We start from the raw sequence: 12,055 nt of genomic DNA, 5'->3' as shown, positions 1-12,055 counted from the left end.
TTTGGTTTTTCCTCTGACACTTTCCAGCAGAGACATCTCAGAATTGCCTAATTTGAATATCTGAAATTCAAACTAGTGTTCTGTAGAAGTCTTAGGATAAATGTATGATGATTAAAGAGAGCTGCAGCTATACTTGTTACCAGCGAACTAACTCACCAGAGTTTTGGTCTAACTTCTAATAGTATTTTGAAAGCCACTATGTTTTGTTCCCTCTTGATGGCCTGTTATTTATTTTGGCTTTATTGTTGGCTCCTACATATCCCACCTCAAGAGTAGGATTTGGACAAGGGTTATCCTGTCACGTAGGACTTCCCTGTGGCTCAAGACGGTAAAGAATCTGCCTGCAATGCAGGAGACCCGGGTTTGATCACTGGGTCGGGAAGATCCTCTGGAAAAAAGGAAATGACAATCCACTCCAGTATTCTTGCCTGGAGAATTCCATTGATAGAGGAGCCTGGTGGGCTACAGTTCATGGGGTTGCAAAGAGTTGAGCATGACTGAGCAACTAATGCTTCATCACATAAGTTCCCAGAATCACTCCTTAAAATACTAGATGGCTTTGAATAACCTATTCTGCATGTCTTAAAGTGCTCAGAAATCCTTCCAAACCTTATTACTCCCCCATCAAGGCTGATTTTCAGATTCTCAGTTTAATCATTGTCTTTATTAACTTGAATTGTATGTTGAGGCAGAATTCCTATGTGAAATTGAGAACATAATTAAATTTTATAAGCGTGCAGAGAGGGGACTGGGGTAAATAGAAAATCAACAGACTGAAGAATTAGGGAGGACCTCTGGATGGAAGGTCTTATGCTGATTGGGTGTAAGTAGCACCTTATCAATTATACATGGTAGACCAGAAAGACACTGACTCACTTGGAGCTGGGTGTTCCTTTTGGAGAGTTGGGCATTATGGGGACTCATCCAAGGACTGTCCCTCAGGAGGTGCAGCCGTGTACACAAAGATATCAGCGGAGGCGGCAGAATCGTTTTAGTCCATCGCAATGATTGTCATTACTTTAGCACACCATTGTCAAGTGTTTACGTGTGATTTTTGCTTTGAGATCTGGTTACCAGCAGGCTGTATTGGATTCAAGGGGTGCAGTCGAGAAGGCCAGTTGTTGACTTAATGACATCATTTAGCTCCTTTTGGAAGAGAAGGCGGCCAGTCAGACCATGTGCTGTATCCTGATCTCCTGGAAATACATACGTAGAGGAAACTGAAGTTCAGAGCGTTTGAGTGACTTGTCCTAAGTCACATAGCTGGAAGGTGCAGGAGCCGAGGTGTAAACTCAGGTGGATGTCTCTACCCAGAATTTGCTGGGGTGCCCGCACGGTGTGGAGAGAGTTGGCCTGGAGGAGGATGGAGGCGTGAAAGCTCTCTGTGCGCTGCTGGGTTCTCTGATGGACTTACTGGTGCCCCTCTCCTGCTAATTTTGTTAAGAGTTTGGGAGAAACTGGAGTTCAGGTTTGGCCAATTTTTCAGAACTGGGCATTTTAGGGATTTGTTGAGCATCAGTCAAGGAATTGAGGTCACTGGAGTAAGGCTATTTACTGCTAATTAGCCAATTGCAGAAGTTTGGGGCTGCTTCCAAAGGCATGGTCTGGTGTGTGGGTGTTTTCCAACAGTACCAAGCAGTTCAGTTCTGACATGATCTACCCAGAGAGAGTGTTAGATCCCACAGACTGAGGGCTCAGTCCTGCAAGACAGCACCCCTACCGTGCTTCAGATGCCAATTCCAGTCCAGGTTGTCACCTGTGCTTTTAACCAACCGGCTATAATTTGCTAAATCTCCCGTAACCCTTCATTAGGTTCAATTAATTTGCTATAGTGATTCATAGAACTTGGAGAAATAGTCGCTTCCAATGTTGTTGTTTAGTCACTGAGTTGTGTCGGACTCTTTTGGCACCCCATGGACTGTGTCCCCTTTAGGCTCCTCTGTCCATGGGTTTTCCCAGGCAAGAATACTAGAGTGGGTTGCCATTTTCTTCTCTAGGGGATCTTCTGACCCAGGGATCGAACCTGTGTCTCCTGCATTGGCAGGTGGATTCTTTACCACTGCATCACCTGGGAAGCCCCTTCCTTCTGTTTCCAGTTTATTATAAAAGAATGTAACTCAGAAACAGCCTAACGGAAGAGACGCAAAGGGCAAGGTATGTGGGGCATGGATGGAGCTCCCATGCTTCCTGAGTGCACCACTGTCCCCAAATCTTCACGTGTTCATGAAAGCTCTCTGAAGTCTGTCCGTTCGAGTTCTTAAAGAGGCTTCATAACAGCCCTGATTGGTTAAATCATTGGCTATTGGTGATTGAATGCAATCTCCAGCTCTTCTCTGGAGATGAGGGGTTTAGACTGGAAATTCCAACCCTCTAATCACAGGGCTGGACCCCCTGGCAAGCAGGCCCTTTAGGGGCTTTCTAAAAGGCATCTCATTGACATAACAAAAGACACCATAATTTCTATTCACTTAGAGAAATCCCAAGGATTTTAGGAGCTCTGTGTCAGGAACTGGGACAAAGACCAAGCATACCATTCTTTTAAGTTGAAGTACCACATGTGGGTCCCAATACAGAACTGTCATTGATCAATAGAGACAAGTTTAAAAATGAGTTCTAGCAGTTATGTGTTCCTATAATCAGTGAACAATCCACTTTTCCCTCCTTTTTTGAATTTGAAATACTCTCAAGGTGTGAAATGGAGTGTTTCCTGCCATATCAGTAAACAAGGATGTCGCGGCCATCGGCGATTTGGGGCCTCCGGGTGTGAACGTCTGAGCCCCAGGTGTGCTCAAACGGAGAGCAGTGCCTGAGGTCCAGCCGCTGCAACTGCTGGCACTGCGGTGAGCGTGCATGCGGGACTAAGGCCGTGAGAAGCCAGAAGCAGGGTGCTGGCCCCAGATAGCCGAGATGCGTATGAAGGGAGTGATTTCAGTGTACCTAGACATTTGCATCTTCCCGTACAAAGAAGAGTGCTATATTCCTTAATTTGAGATACCTGCTTTTCCTTAATTCACAATAATCCTTGATGTTTGTTGCACACTTCGGTATAACCTGACTCCTTCCCCTGCCTGCTTGGAACAGTTCTTTCAGGGTTACTTGAGATGCTGTCTTCCAGGCTTGAAATTCTAAAAATTCCCAGCAAATAAAACATAACTCTCAATTTCTTTGCATTGATTGCTGAGGAAGGCTTTCTTATCTCTCCTTGCTATTCTTTGGAACTCTGCATTCAAATGGGAATATCTTTCCTTTTCTCCTTTTGCTTTTCGCTTTTCTTCTTTTCACAGCTATTTGTAAGGCCTCCTCAGACAGCCATTTTGCTTTTTTGCTTTTTCTTGGGGATGGTCTTGATTCATGTCTCCTGTACAATGTCATGAACCTCCGTCGATAGGGAGCATTTCATGCAAAGATGGGCTCAATAAAGGACAGAAATGGTATGGACCTAATAGAAGCAGAAGATATTAAGAAGAGGTGGCAAGAATACACAGAAGAACTGTACAAAAAAGATCTCCATGACCCAGATAATCATGAAGGTGTGATCACTCACACTCACCTAGAGCCAGACATCCTGGAATGTGAAGTCAGGTAGGCCTTAGGAAGCATCACTACGAACAAAGCTAGTGAAGGTGTTGGAACTCCAGTTGAGCTATTTCAAATTCTAAAACATGATGCTGTGAAAGTGCTGCACTCACTATGCCAACAAATTTGGAAAACTCAACAGGACTGGAAAAGGTCAGTTTTCATTCCAATCCCTAACAAAGGCAATGCCAAAGAATGCTCAAACTACCACACAATTGCCCTCATCTCACACGCTAGTAAAGTAATGCTCAAAATTCTCCAAGCCAGGCTTCAGCAATATGTGAACTGTGAACTTCCAGATGTTCAAGCTGGTTTCAGAAAAGGCAGAGGAACCAGAGATCAAATTGCCAACATCTGCTGGATCATCGAAAAAGCAAGGGAATTTCAGAAAAACATCTATTTCTGCTTTATTGACTATGCCAAAGCCTTTGACTGTGTGGATCACAGTAAACTGTGGACAATTCTGAAGGAGATGGGAATACCAGACCACCTGACCTGCCTCTTGAGAAACCTGTATGCAGGTCAGGAAACAATAGAACTGGACATGGAACAACAGACTGGTTACAAGTAGGAAAAGGAGTACGTCAAGGCTGTATATATTGTCATCCTGATTATTTAACTTATATGCAGAGTACATCATGAGAAACACTGGGCTGGAGGAAGCACAAGCTGGAATCAAGATTGCGGGAGAAATATCAATAACCTCAGATATGCAGATGACACCACCCTTATGGCAGAAAGCGAAGAAGAACTAAAGAGCCTCTTGATGAAAGTGAAAGAGGAGCGTGAATAAGTTGGTTTAAAGCTCAACATTCAGAAAACTAAGATCTTGGTATCTGGTCCTATACTTCATGGCAAATAGATGTGGAAACAGTGTCAGACTTTATTTTGGGGGCTCCAAAATCACTGCAGATAGTGATTGCAGCCATGAAATTAAAAGACGCTTACTCCTTGGAAGGAAAGTTATGACCAACCTAGACAGCATATTAAAAAGCAGAGACATTACTTTGCCAACAAAGGTCCATCTAGTCAAGGCTATGGTTTTTCCAGTGGTCATGTATGGATGTGAGAGTTGGACTGTAAAGAAAGCTGAGCGCCGAAGAATTGATGCTTTTGAACTGTGGTGTTGGAGAAGACTCTTGAGAGTCCCTTGGACTGCAAGGAGATCCAACCAGTCCATCCTAAAGGAAATCAGTCCTGGGTGTTCATTGGAAGGACTGATGCTGAAGCTGAAACTCCAATACTTTGGCCACCTCATGCGAAGAGCTGACTCATTGGAAAAGACCCTGATGCTGGGAAAGATTGAGGGCAGTAGGAGAAGGGGATGACAGGATGAGATGGTTGGATGGCATCACTGACTCAATGGATATGGGTTTGGGTAGACTCTGGCAGTTGGTGATGGACAGGGAGGCCTGGTGTGCTGTGGTTCATGGGGTTGCAGAGTCAGACACGACTGAACTGACTGAGTGACTCAATTTCTATGTTGTGACTGTTTTTTAAGTTGACAAAGGAGAGACAAGAGATGATGTTGGAGTGAAGGACTGAAGGAATAAGGAGAAAAGATTCCAAAGCATAGGTGGAGATTTAGTAGAGGGACCAGTTGGACCAATTTTCCCAAGAAGAGCAAAAGACAGAAGATTCTTGTAAATGGGTAGGAGGTCATGAAGGTTTCTCTCCTTGTGGTTTTCATTTTCTCAGGGACTGATTGAAAGATTTCTAATGAGAGGGAGAGAAGAGGTAGAGAGATGAAAGTTTGAAAGAGCCCCTAGACAGAATGAGAACAGATGATTAAGAAATAAGTTTCATTGCCCTGAGAGAAATGAAAAGTAAAAATGAGACTAGGGTGTGTAACTGGAGAAGGCAATGGCACCCCACTCCAGTACTCTTGCCTGGAAAATCCCATGGACGGAGGAGCCTTGTAGGCTGCAGTCCATGGGGTCACAAAGAGTTAGACATGACTGAGCGACTTCACTTTCACTTTCATTCATTGGAGAAGGAAATGGCAACCCGCTCCAGTATTCTTGCCTGGAGAATCCCAGGGACGGGGGAGCCTGGTGGGCTGCCGTCTATGGGGTCGCACAGAGTCGGACACGACTGAAGTGACTTAGGAGCAGCAGCAGCAGGTTGTGTAACCGGCACAGCAAGAAGTGATGGATCTAGGACATTCAGTCTAGGTGACATGGCTGGTAGGCTCCAGCCCCCGACTGATATGAAAAGCAGTAAGATTTGGAAGTCAGCCTCCTCTGACCTGGAAAACTCCTCTCTCTTTGCAGAATGCTGAGACCACCCATCTCTGGACATGCCTTTTGAGAAATAAGGGAGGCCCAACGAACCCAGTTCCCCTAGCTTGAACTATCGTACATCTCCAAAGCCTTGCATATACGTTGCATTGTTTTCCAGGTGAAGGGATGATAGAAAACAAAGTGGGAAGTTTCCATAGCTGAGCTGAGTTGCCATTCCTGCCAGCCTTCAAATCCAGACCAGTCCTGCGGTCAGTCCCATCCCTATGTAGCAGTCATCAGACTGGGGTGGAATGACCTCAAGTATAAGGAGGTTATACTTGAGGTATAAGACTGGTTCCAAATTGGGAAAGGAGTACGTCGAGGCTGTATATTGTCACCCAGCTTATTTAACTTATATGCAGAGTACATCATGCAAAATGCCAGGCTGGATGAAACACAAGCTGCAGTCACAATTGCCGGGAGAAATGTCAATAACCTCAGATATACAGATGGTACCACCATTAGGGCAAAAAGCGAAGAAGAACTAAAGAGCCTCTTGATGAAAGTGAAAGAGGAGAGTGAAAAAGCTGGCTTAAAACTCAAACATTCAAAAAACTAAGATCATGCCATCCAGTCCTATCACTTCATGGCAAATAGATGGAGAAACAATGGAAACAGTGACAGACTTCATTTTCTTGGGCTTCAAAAAAATCACTGCAGATGGTGACCGCAGCAATGAAACTAAAAGACTCCTTGGAAGAAAAACTATGACAAACCTAGACAGTGTATTAAAAAGCAGAGACATTACTTTGCCAACAAAGGTCCATCTAGTCAAAGCTATGGTTTTTCCAATAGTCACATATGGATGTGAGAGTTGGACCATAAAGAAAGCTGAGCGCTGAAGAACTGATGCTTTTGAACTGTGGTGTTGGAAAAGACTCTTGAAAGTTCCTTGGACTGCAAGGAGATCCAATCAGTCAATCCTAAAGGAAATCAGTCCTGAATATTCATTGGAAGGACTGATGCTGAAGCTGAAACTCCAATATTTTGGCCACCTGATGCGAAGAACCGACTCATTGGAAAAGACCCTGATGTTGGGCAAGATTGAGGGCAGGAAGAGAAGGGGACAAGAGGATGAGATGGTTGGATGGCATCACCAACTCGATAGACATGAGTTTGAGTAAGCTCTAGGAGTTGGTGATGGACAGGGAGGCCTGGTGTGCTACAGTCCATGGGGTGGCAAAGAATCAGACATGACTGAGTGACTAACTGATAAGAAGGCAGCAGGGGAAGACTGAAGCAGACATGAGAAACTTCGTAAGTTCCTGAAGCGATGTAATCAGCCAGGGCTTGCTATGGCTTTTGAGCTGCAGGCACAGTGGAGGATGGCATCTGTGAGATTATTTGGGGGCACTGGACGGGATCAGCTGGAATATAAAGGAAAAGTGGGACAAGGGGGTAGGCTGTGCCTCAGAATCACAATACCAGGAATACTAGATGACTCCTTACTAGTTTGGAACAAGCATCAGTTCAGTTCAGTTCAGTCGCTCAGTCGTGTCTGACTCTTTGCAACCCCATGAACTGCAGGGGTTCAGCACGCCAGGCCTCCCTGTCCATCACCAACTCCTAGAGTCCATCCAAACCCATGTCCATTGAGTCGGTGATGCCATCCAACCATCTCATCCTCTGTTGTCCTCTTCTCCTCCTGCCCTCAATCTTTCCCAACATCGGGGTCTTTTCCAATGAGTCAGCTCTTCGTATGAGGTGGCCAAAGTATTGGAGTTTCAGCTTCAGCATCAGTCCTTCCAATGAACACCCAGGACTGATTTCCTTTAGGATGGACTGGTTGGATCTCCTTGCAGTCCAAGGGACTCTCAAGAGTCTTCTCCAACACCACAGTTCAAAAGCATCAATTCTTCGGCGCTCAGCTTTCTTTACAGTCCAACTCTCACATCCATACATGACCACTGGAAAAACCATAGCCTTGACTAGATGGACCTTTGTTGGCAAAGTAATGTCTTTGCTTTTTAATATGCTGTCTAGATTGGTCATAACTTTCCTTCCAAGGAGTAAGCGTCTTTTAATTTCATGGCTGCAATCACTATCTGCAGTGATTTTGGAGACCAGAATAATAAATTCAGGCACTGTATCCACTGTTCCCCATCTATTTGCCATGAAGTGATGGGACCAGATGCCATGATCTTAGTTTTCTGAATGTTGAGCTTTAAACCAACTTTTTCACTCTCCTCTTTCACTTTCCTCAAGAGGCTCTTTAGTTCTTCTTCACTTTCTGCCATAAGGGTGGTGTGATCTGCATAGCTGAAGTTATTGATATTTCTCCCAGCAATCTTGATTCCAGCTTGTGCTTCCTCCAGCCCAGCGTTTCTCGTGATGTATTCTGTATATAAGTTAAATAAGCAGGGTGACAATATACAGCCTATCAGAGGAGGTCAAATTTTCCAAGGCAGGGAATGAGATATACTAAGGTATAAAGACAATTAATGACCACTTAGGTAAAGAGGACTCACCCAGGGATGCTCCAGTGGTCCAGCTCCAGGGCTAGATTCCTGCCTGGCATACAGGAGATGTTGAAGGATGTCCTGGAGGAAGGAAGTGTAGAAGACCAAGACCCTTGGTAGGAGACAGTCACTCCAGTGGGGAGAAATCTAGAAATAGAACTGATGGTGAGTGGAAGGAAATGGAAGAATGGATCTTGTGGCCTGACCCCAGGACTATGATCTTGTCATAGGCATGACAACACATTTAAGAAGCAGAGAAAGAAGCATTGTCATCATTAGCCCACTCGCCACACCAAAGCTGGATGAGGCTTAGATAACACTGTTCCTTATTCACAGGTTGCTCACCCTGAGCTTGGGATCTCTCTTTGAGACAAGGTGCAAGAGCAGAAAATGTGCCATATGGGCTTATATTTTCAGAAAGCTGTTGAGAAAAAGCATCAGGTGAGACAATTAATATAAAAGTTAGCTATAAGATCTTCCATAATATGGAGTGTCCAAAGATCTCAGGAAAAAGACCAATTCTTATTCTAAAATGATAACATTCTTGGGAAGTACATGGATGACATACGAAGTTTGGCTTCCTGCAGTGGCTAAGTTGTCTTGGACAACCTCCTGCAACCTAAGAATAGCTAGACAAGTTAGGCAAAATATTAAAAATCTATTTGAAGGAATTGAAAAGCTACCAAGGAAGTGAACATTTGTTAGGCAAAGATCTAGAAGAAGAAAGAAGCCAAGAGAAATGATATTCGAGGCTCATCTTTTTCCCTCCAGGCAGTTCTCAAGCATGAAAGTGAAAGCAGAGGCTGAGGGGCCCAGACCTTTGGAAGGTCTCATGGGGAGGGGGTGACACAATTCCCGGAGTGCAGAGTGTGCCCAGGAGGATGGGCTCTGGTCACCAGATGTAAGGTTAGGGCCCTGAGAAGCTGTGAGAGTCAAGGCTGCCTATGAATAAGGATGAGCTAGAAATAGACCAGTACTCACAGGACTAAAACTCAGTTCCAAACCAGTTCAGTCCCTCATGGAATTAAGGTAATAGCCTCTAACAGCCTGACAGAACCAGAAGGAAATTCTCTCTGGAAAAATATATCATCCACGAGGGATACATATATGAAGTCAAATTCTATTCACTCATGACAAAAGTCAAATTAAAAGCAGAGATGTAATTTATCTTCAGAAAAGCTAACAGATGAAGTGTGTGCGTGTGTGCTAAGTTGCTTCAGTTGTGACCAACTCTTTGCCACTCTGTGAACTGTAGCCCACCAAGCTGCTTTGTTCGTAGGGTTCTCCAGGCAAGAACACTGGAGTGTTTGCCATGCCCTCCTCCGGGGACCTTCCTGACCCAGGGATTGAACCTACATCTCTTATATCTCCTGCATTGGCAGGTGGGTTCTTTACCACTAAAACCACCTGGGAAGCCCCAAGGAAGAAGATAACACAAAGTCTAGTGATGCTGACAATGTTTTCATACTAGATATGAGTATCTTTGGTTTCTACTGAGACTTCTTTTTAAAATTTATTTATTAATTTGACTGCCTGAGGTCGTGTTTGTGGCATGTGGGATCTTTTATTGTGGGGCAAGGGCACATGGGATTAGTTGCCCCATGGCACATGGCATCTTAGTTCCCTGACTGGGGATTGAACCCACATCCCCTGCATTGGAAGGCACATTCTTAACCACTGGACCACCAGGCAAGTCCCTGCTGAGACTTACTTCTAAGCTTGATCTTGCTGCCTTTTTGGATCATGTGAGTTCACACCTCTCCACCTATGGTGACTGGACCTGAGGTAGACACCTGTTCCAGCATGTGCCAATCAGCCACAGACTTGGCTAAGTCTTTTATATCCTCTTCCTCAGAAATTTGAACTAAGATATACTGAGTCAGTCAGGAAGATATAGGTGAGTATGAGATCTATAATGTCATGAAGATTTGGGGTAGGTTGACATTTTACATTGTTTATATTGGATGGCATCATTGACTCAATGGACATGAGTTTGAGCAAACTGCAGGAGATGGTGAAGGACAGGGAAGCCTGGCGTGCTGCAGTCCATGGGGTCGCAAAGAGTCGGACATAACTGAGCAACTGAACAATAACAACAACAATATGCTAATAAGTCAGAAATAAAAGCTGATTAACAAAGAGCAGGAGCAAGAAGCAGATACGGGACATGCAGTTCCCTGAGAGATGGATGGGACAGCTTGGTCCCCAGTTTCAGGTCCATAACCCATTTCCCCAGTCTTTGCTCAGCTTTTTGATGTCTATTTTTGGATATTTATAAGACTATTGAAGCCTTGACATAAGCTTTCCTTTATCAAAAAATATCATACAGAACCTCATGTGATGTCTATAATTTCTTGTTTGTAGTGTTAGCAATCATTTTTTTAAAAAAACAGGCCTATAAAAAGAAGAAGATTTTTTTAATGGGAAACATCAGTAGAAAAAAGACCCATAAGAGATTCAGATATTAGGATTATCTGACATGGAATTTAAATTAAATGAATATTTGTAAGACAGGAAATTCAGCAGAGAACTGGAAACTATAAAAAAGAATCAAAATGGAAATTCTGGAACTGGGAAACCAAATTAGATGAAATTAACTCAGTGGATTGGATTTAACAGAAGATTAAACACTATGTAGACAGAATTAGTGTTGGGAAGATATGTCAGAGAAAATCCAGATGAAAGTACAGAGAAACTTTTAAAATGTAGAAAATATGAAAACAAGTCAAGAGATGTATGGCACAGTGAAAAGCTGTAAAATACACATAATTTGAGTCCTGGGAAAAGAGGAGAGAGAAAGTAGAAGAAGCAGTATTTAAAGAAATGTTTTTGTTTAGTCATTAAATCATGTCCAACTCTTTTGTGACCCCCATGGACTGTAATGTTCAATAATTTCCAAAAATTAATGAAAGAAGACAAGCCCCAATTAGAGTCCTACAAACACCCAAGCAAGACGAATATAAAGGAACAAGACTTAAGTACATACAAGTAGAACTTCTGGGGGGGAAAAAAAAGAGAAAATCTTTAAAAATGGCCAGACTATAGGTAACAACAGTAAAATATTATCAACAAATTAAAAACAAACATACATGTATATATATGACTGAATCATTCTGCTATACACCAGAAACTAACACACATTGTAAATCAACTATACTGCTATTTAAAAAAAAAGATAAGGAAAAATTTGCAAAGGCAGTAAGGGTAAAAAGGAATACATTTGTTTGGCAACAACAGCTTCAAGGGCAATAACAATGGCTACAGCCATTTTGAGAACCACCCCTTCTCATCAACCATAATGAAGCTGAGAAGACGGACCATACTTTCAATGTGCTAAAGTGAAAAATAAACTTGTTAACCCAGAATATTTACTCCATTAAGAATATCCTTTAAGAATAAAGGCAAATAAAGATAATTTCAGATAACTGAAAACCAAAAGAATATGTTCCCAGCAGTTTTGCAGCACGTTTAGCAGCTCATGCTAGATCGATGGATTGGATATTTTACGAGTATGCAATACCCCTCCTTATCTTTAGTAATATCTGTTGCCTTGAAATCTACTTTGATGTTACTGAAGTAAGAAGAGATATTTCAAACCAGTAAAATATTCAATATCTCAATTTGTTATATCTATCGATATATTCAATCTATTCAATTTGTTGTATCAATCTATTGATATATTCAATTTATTATATCAAGAAAATATAACAAAAAGGGACAGAACCAAGAGGAAAATTA

This window comes from Cervus elaphus, chromosome 6 (genome assembly GCF_910594005.1).
Source record: "Cervus elaphus chromosome 6, mCerEla1.1, whole genome shotgun sequence".
Lineage (NCBI taxonomy): Eukaryota > Metazoa > Chordata > Mammalia > Artiodactyla > Cervidae > Cervus > Cervus elaphus.
The sequence above is the reverse complement of the archived record's forward strand: the minus strand, read 5'-3'. Positions refer to the sequence as shown.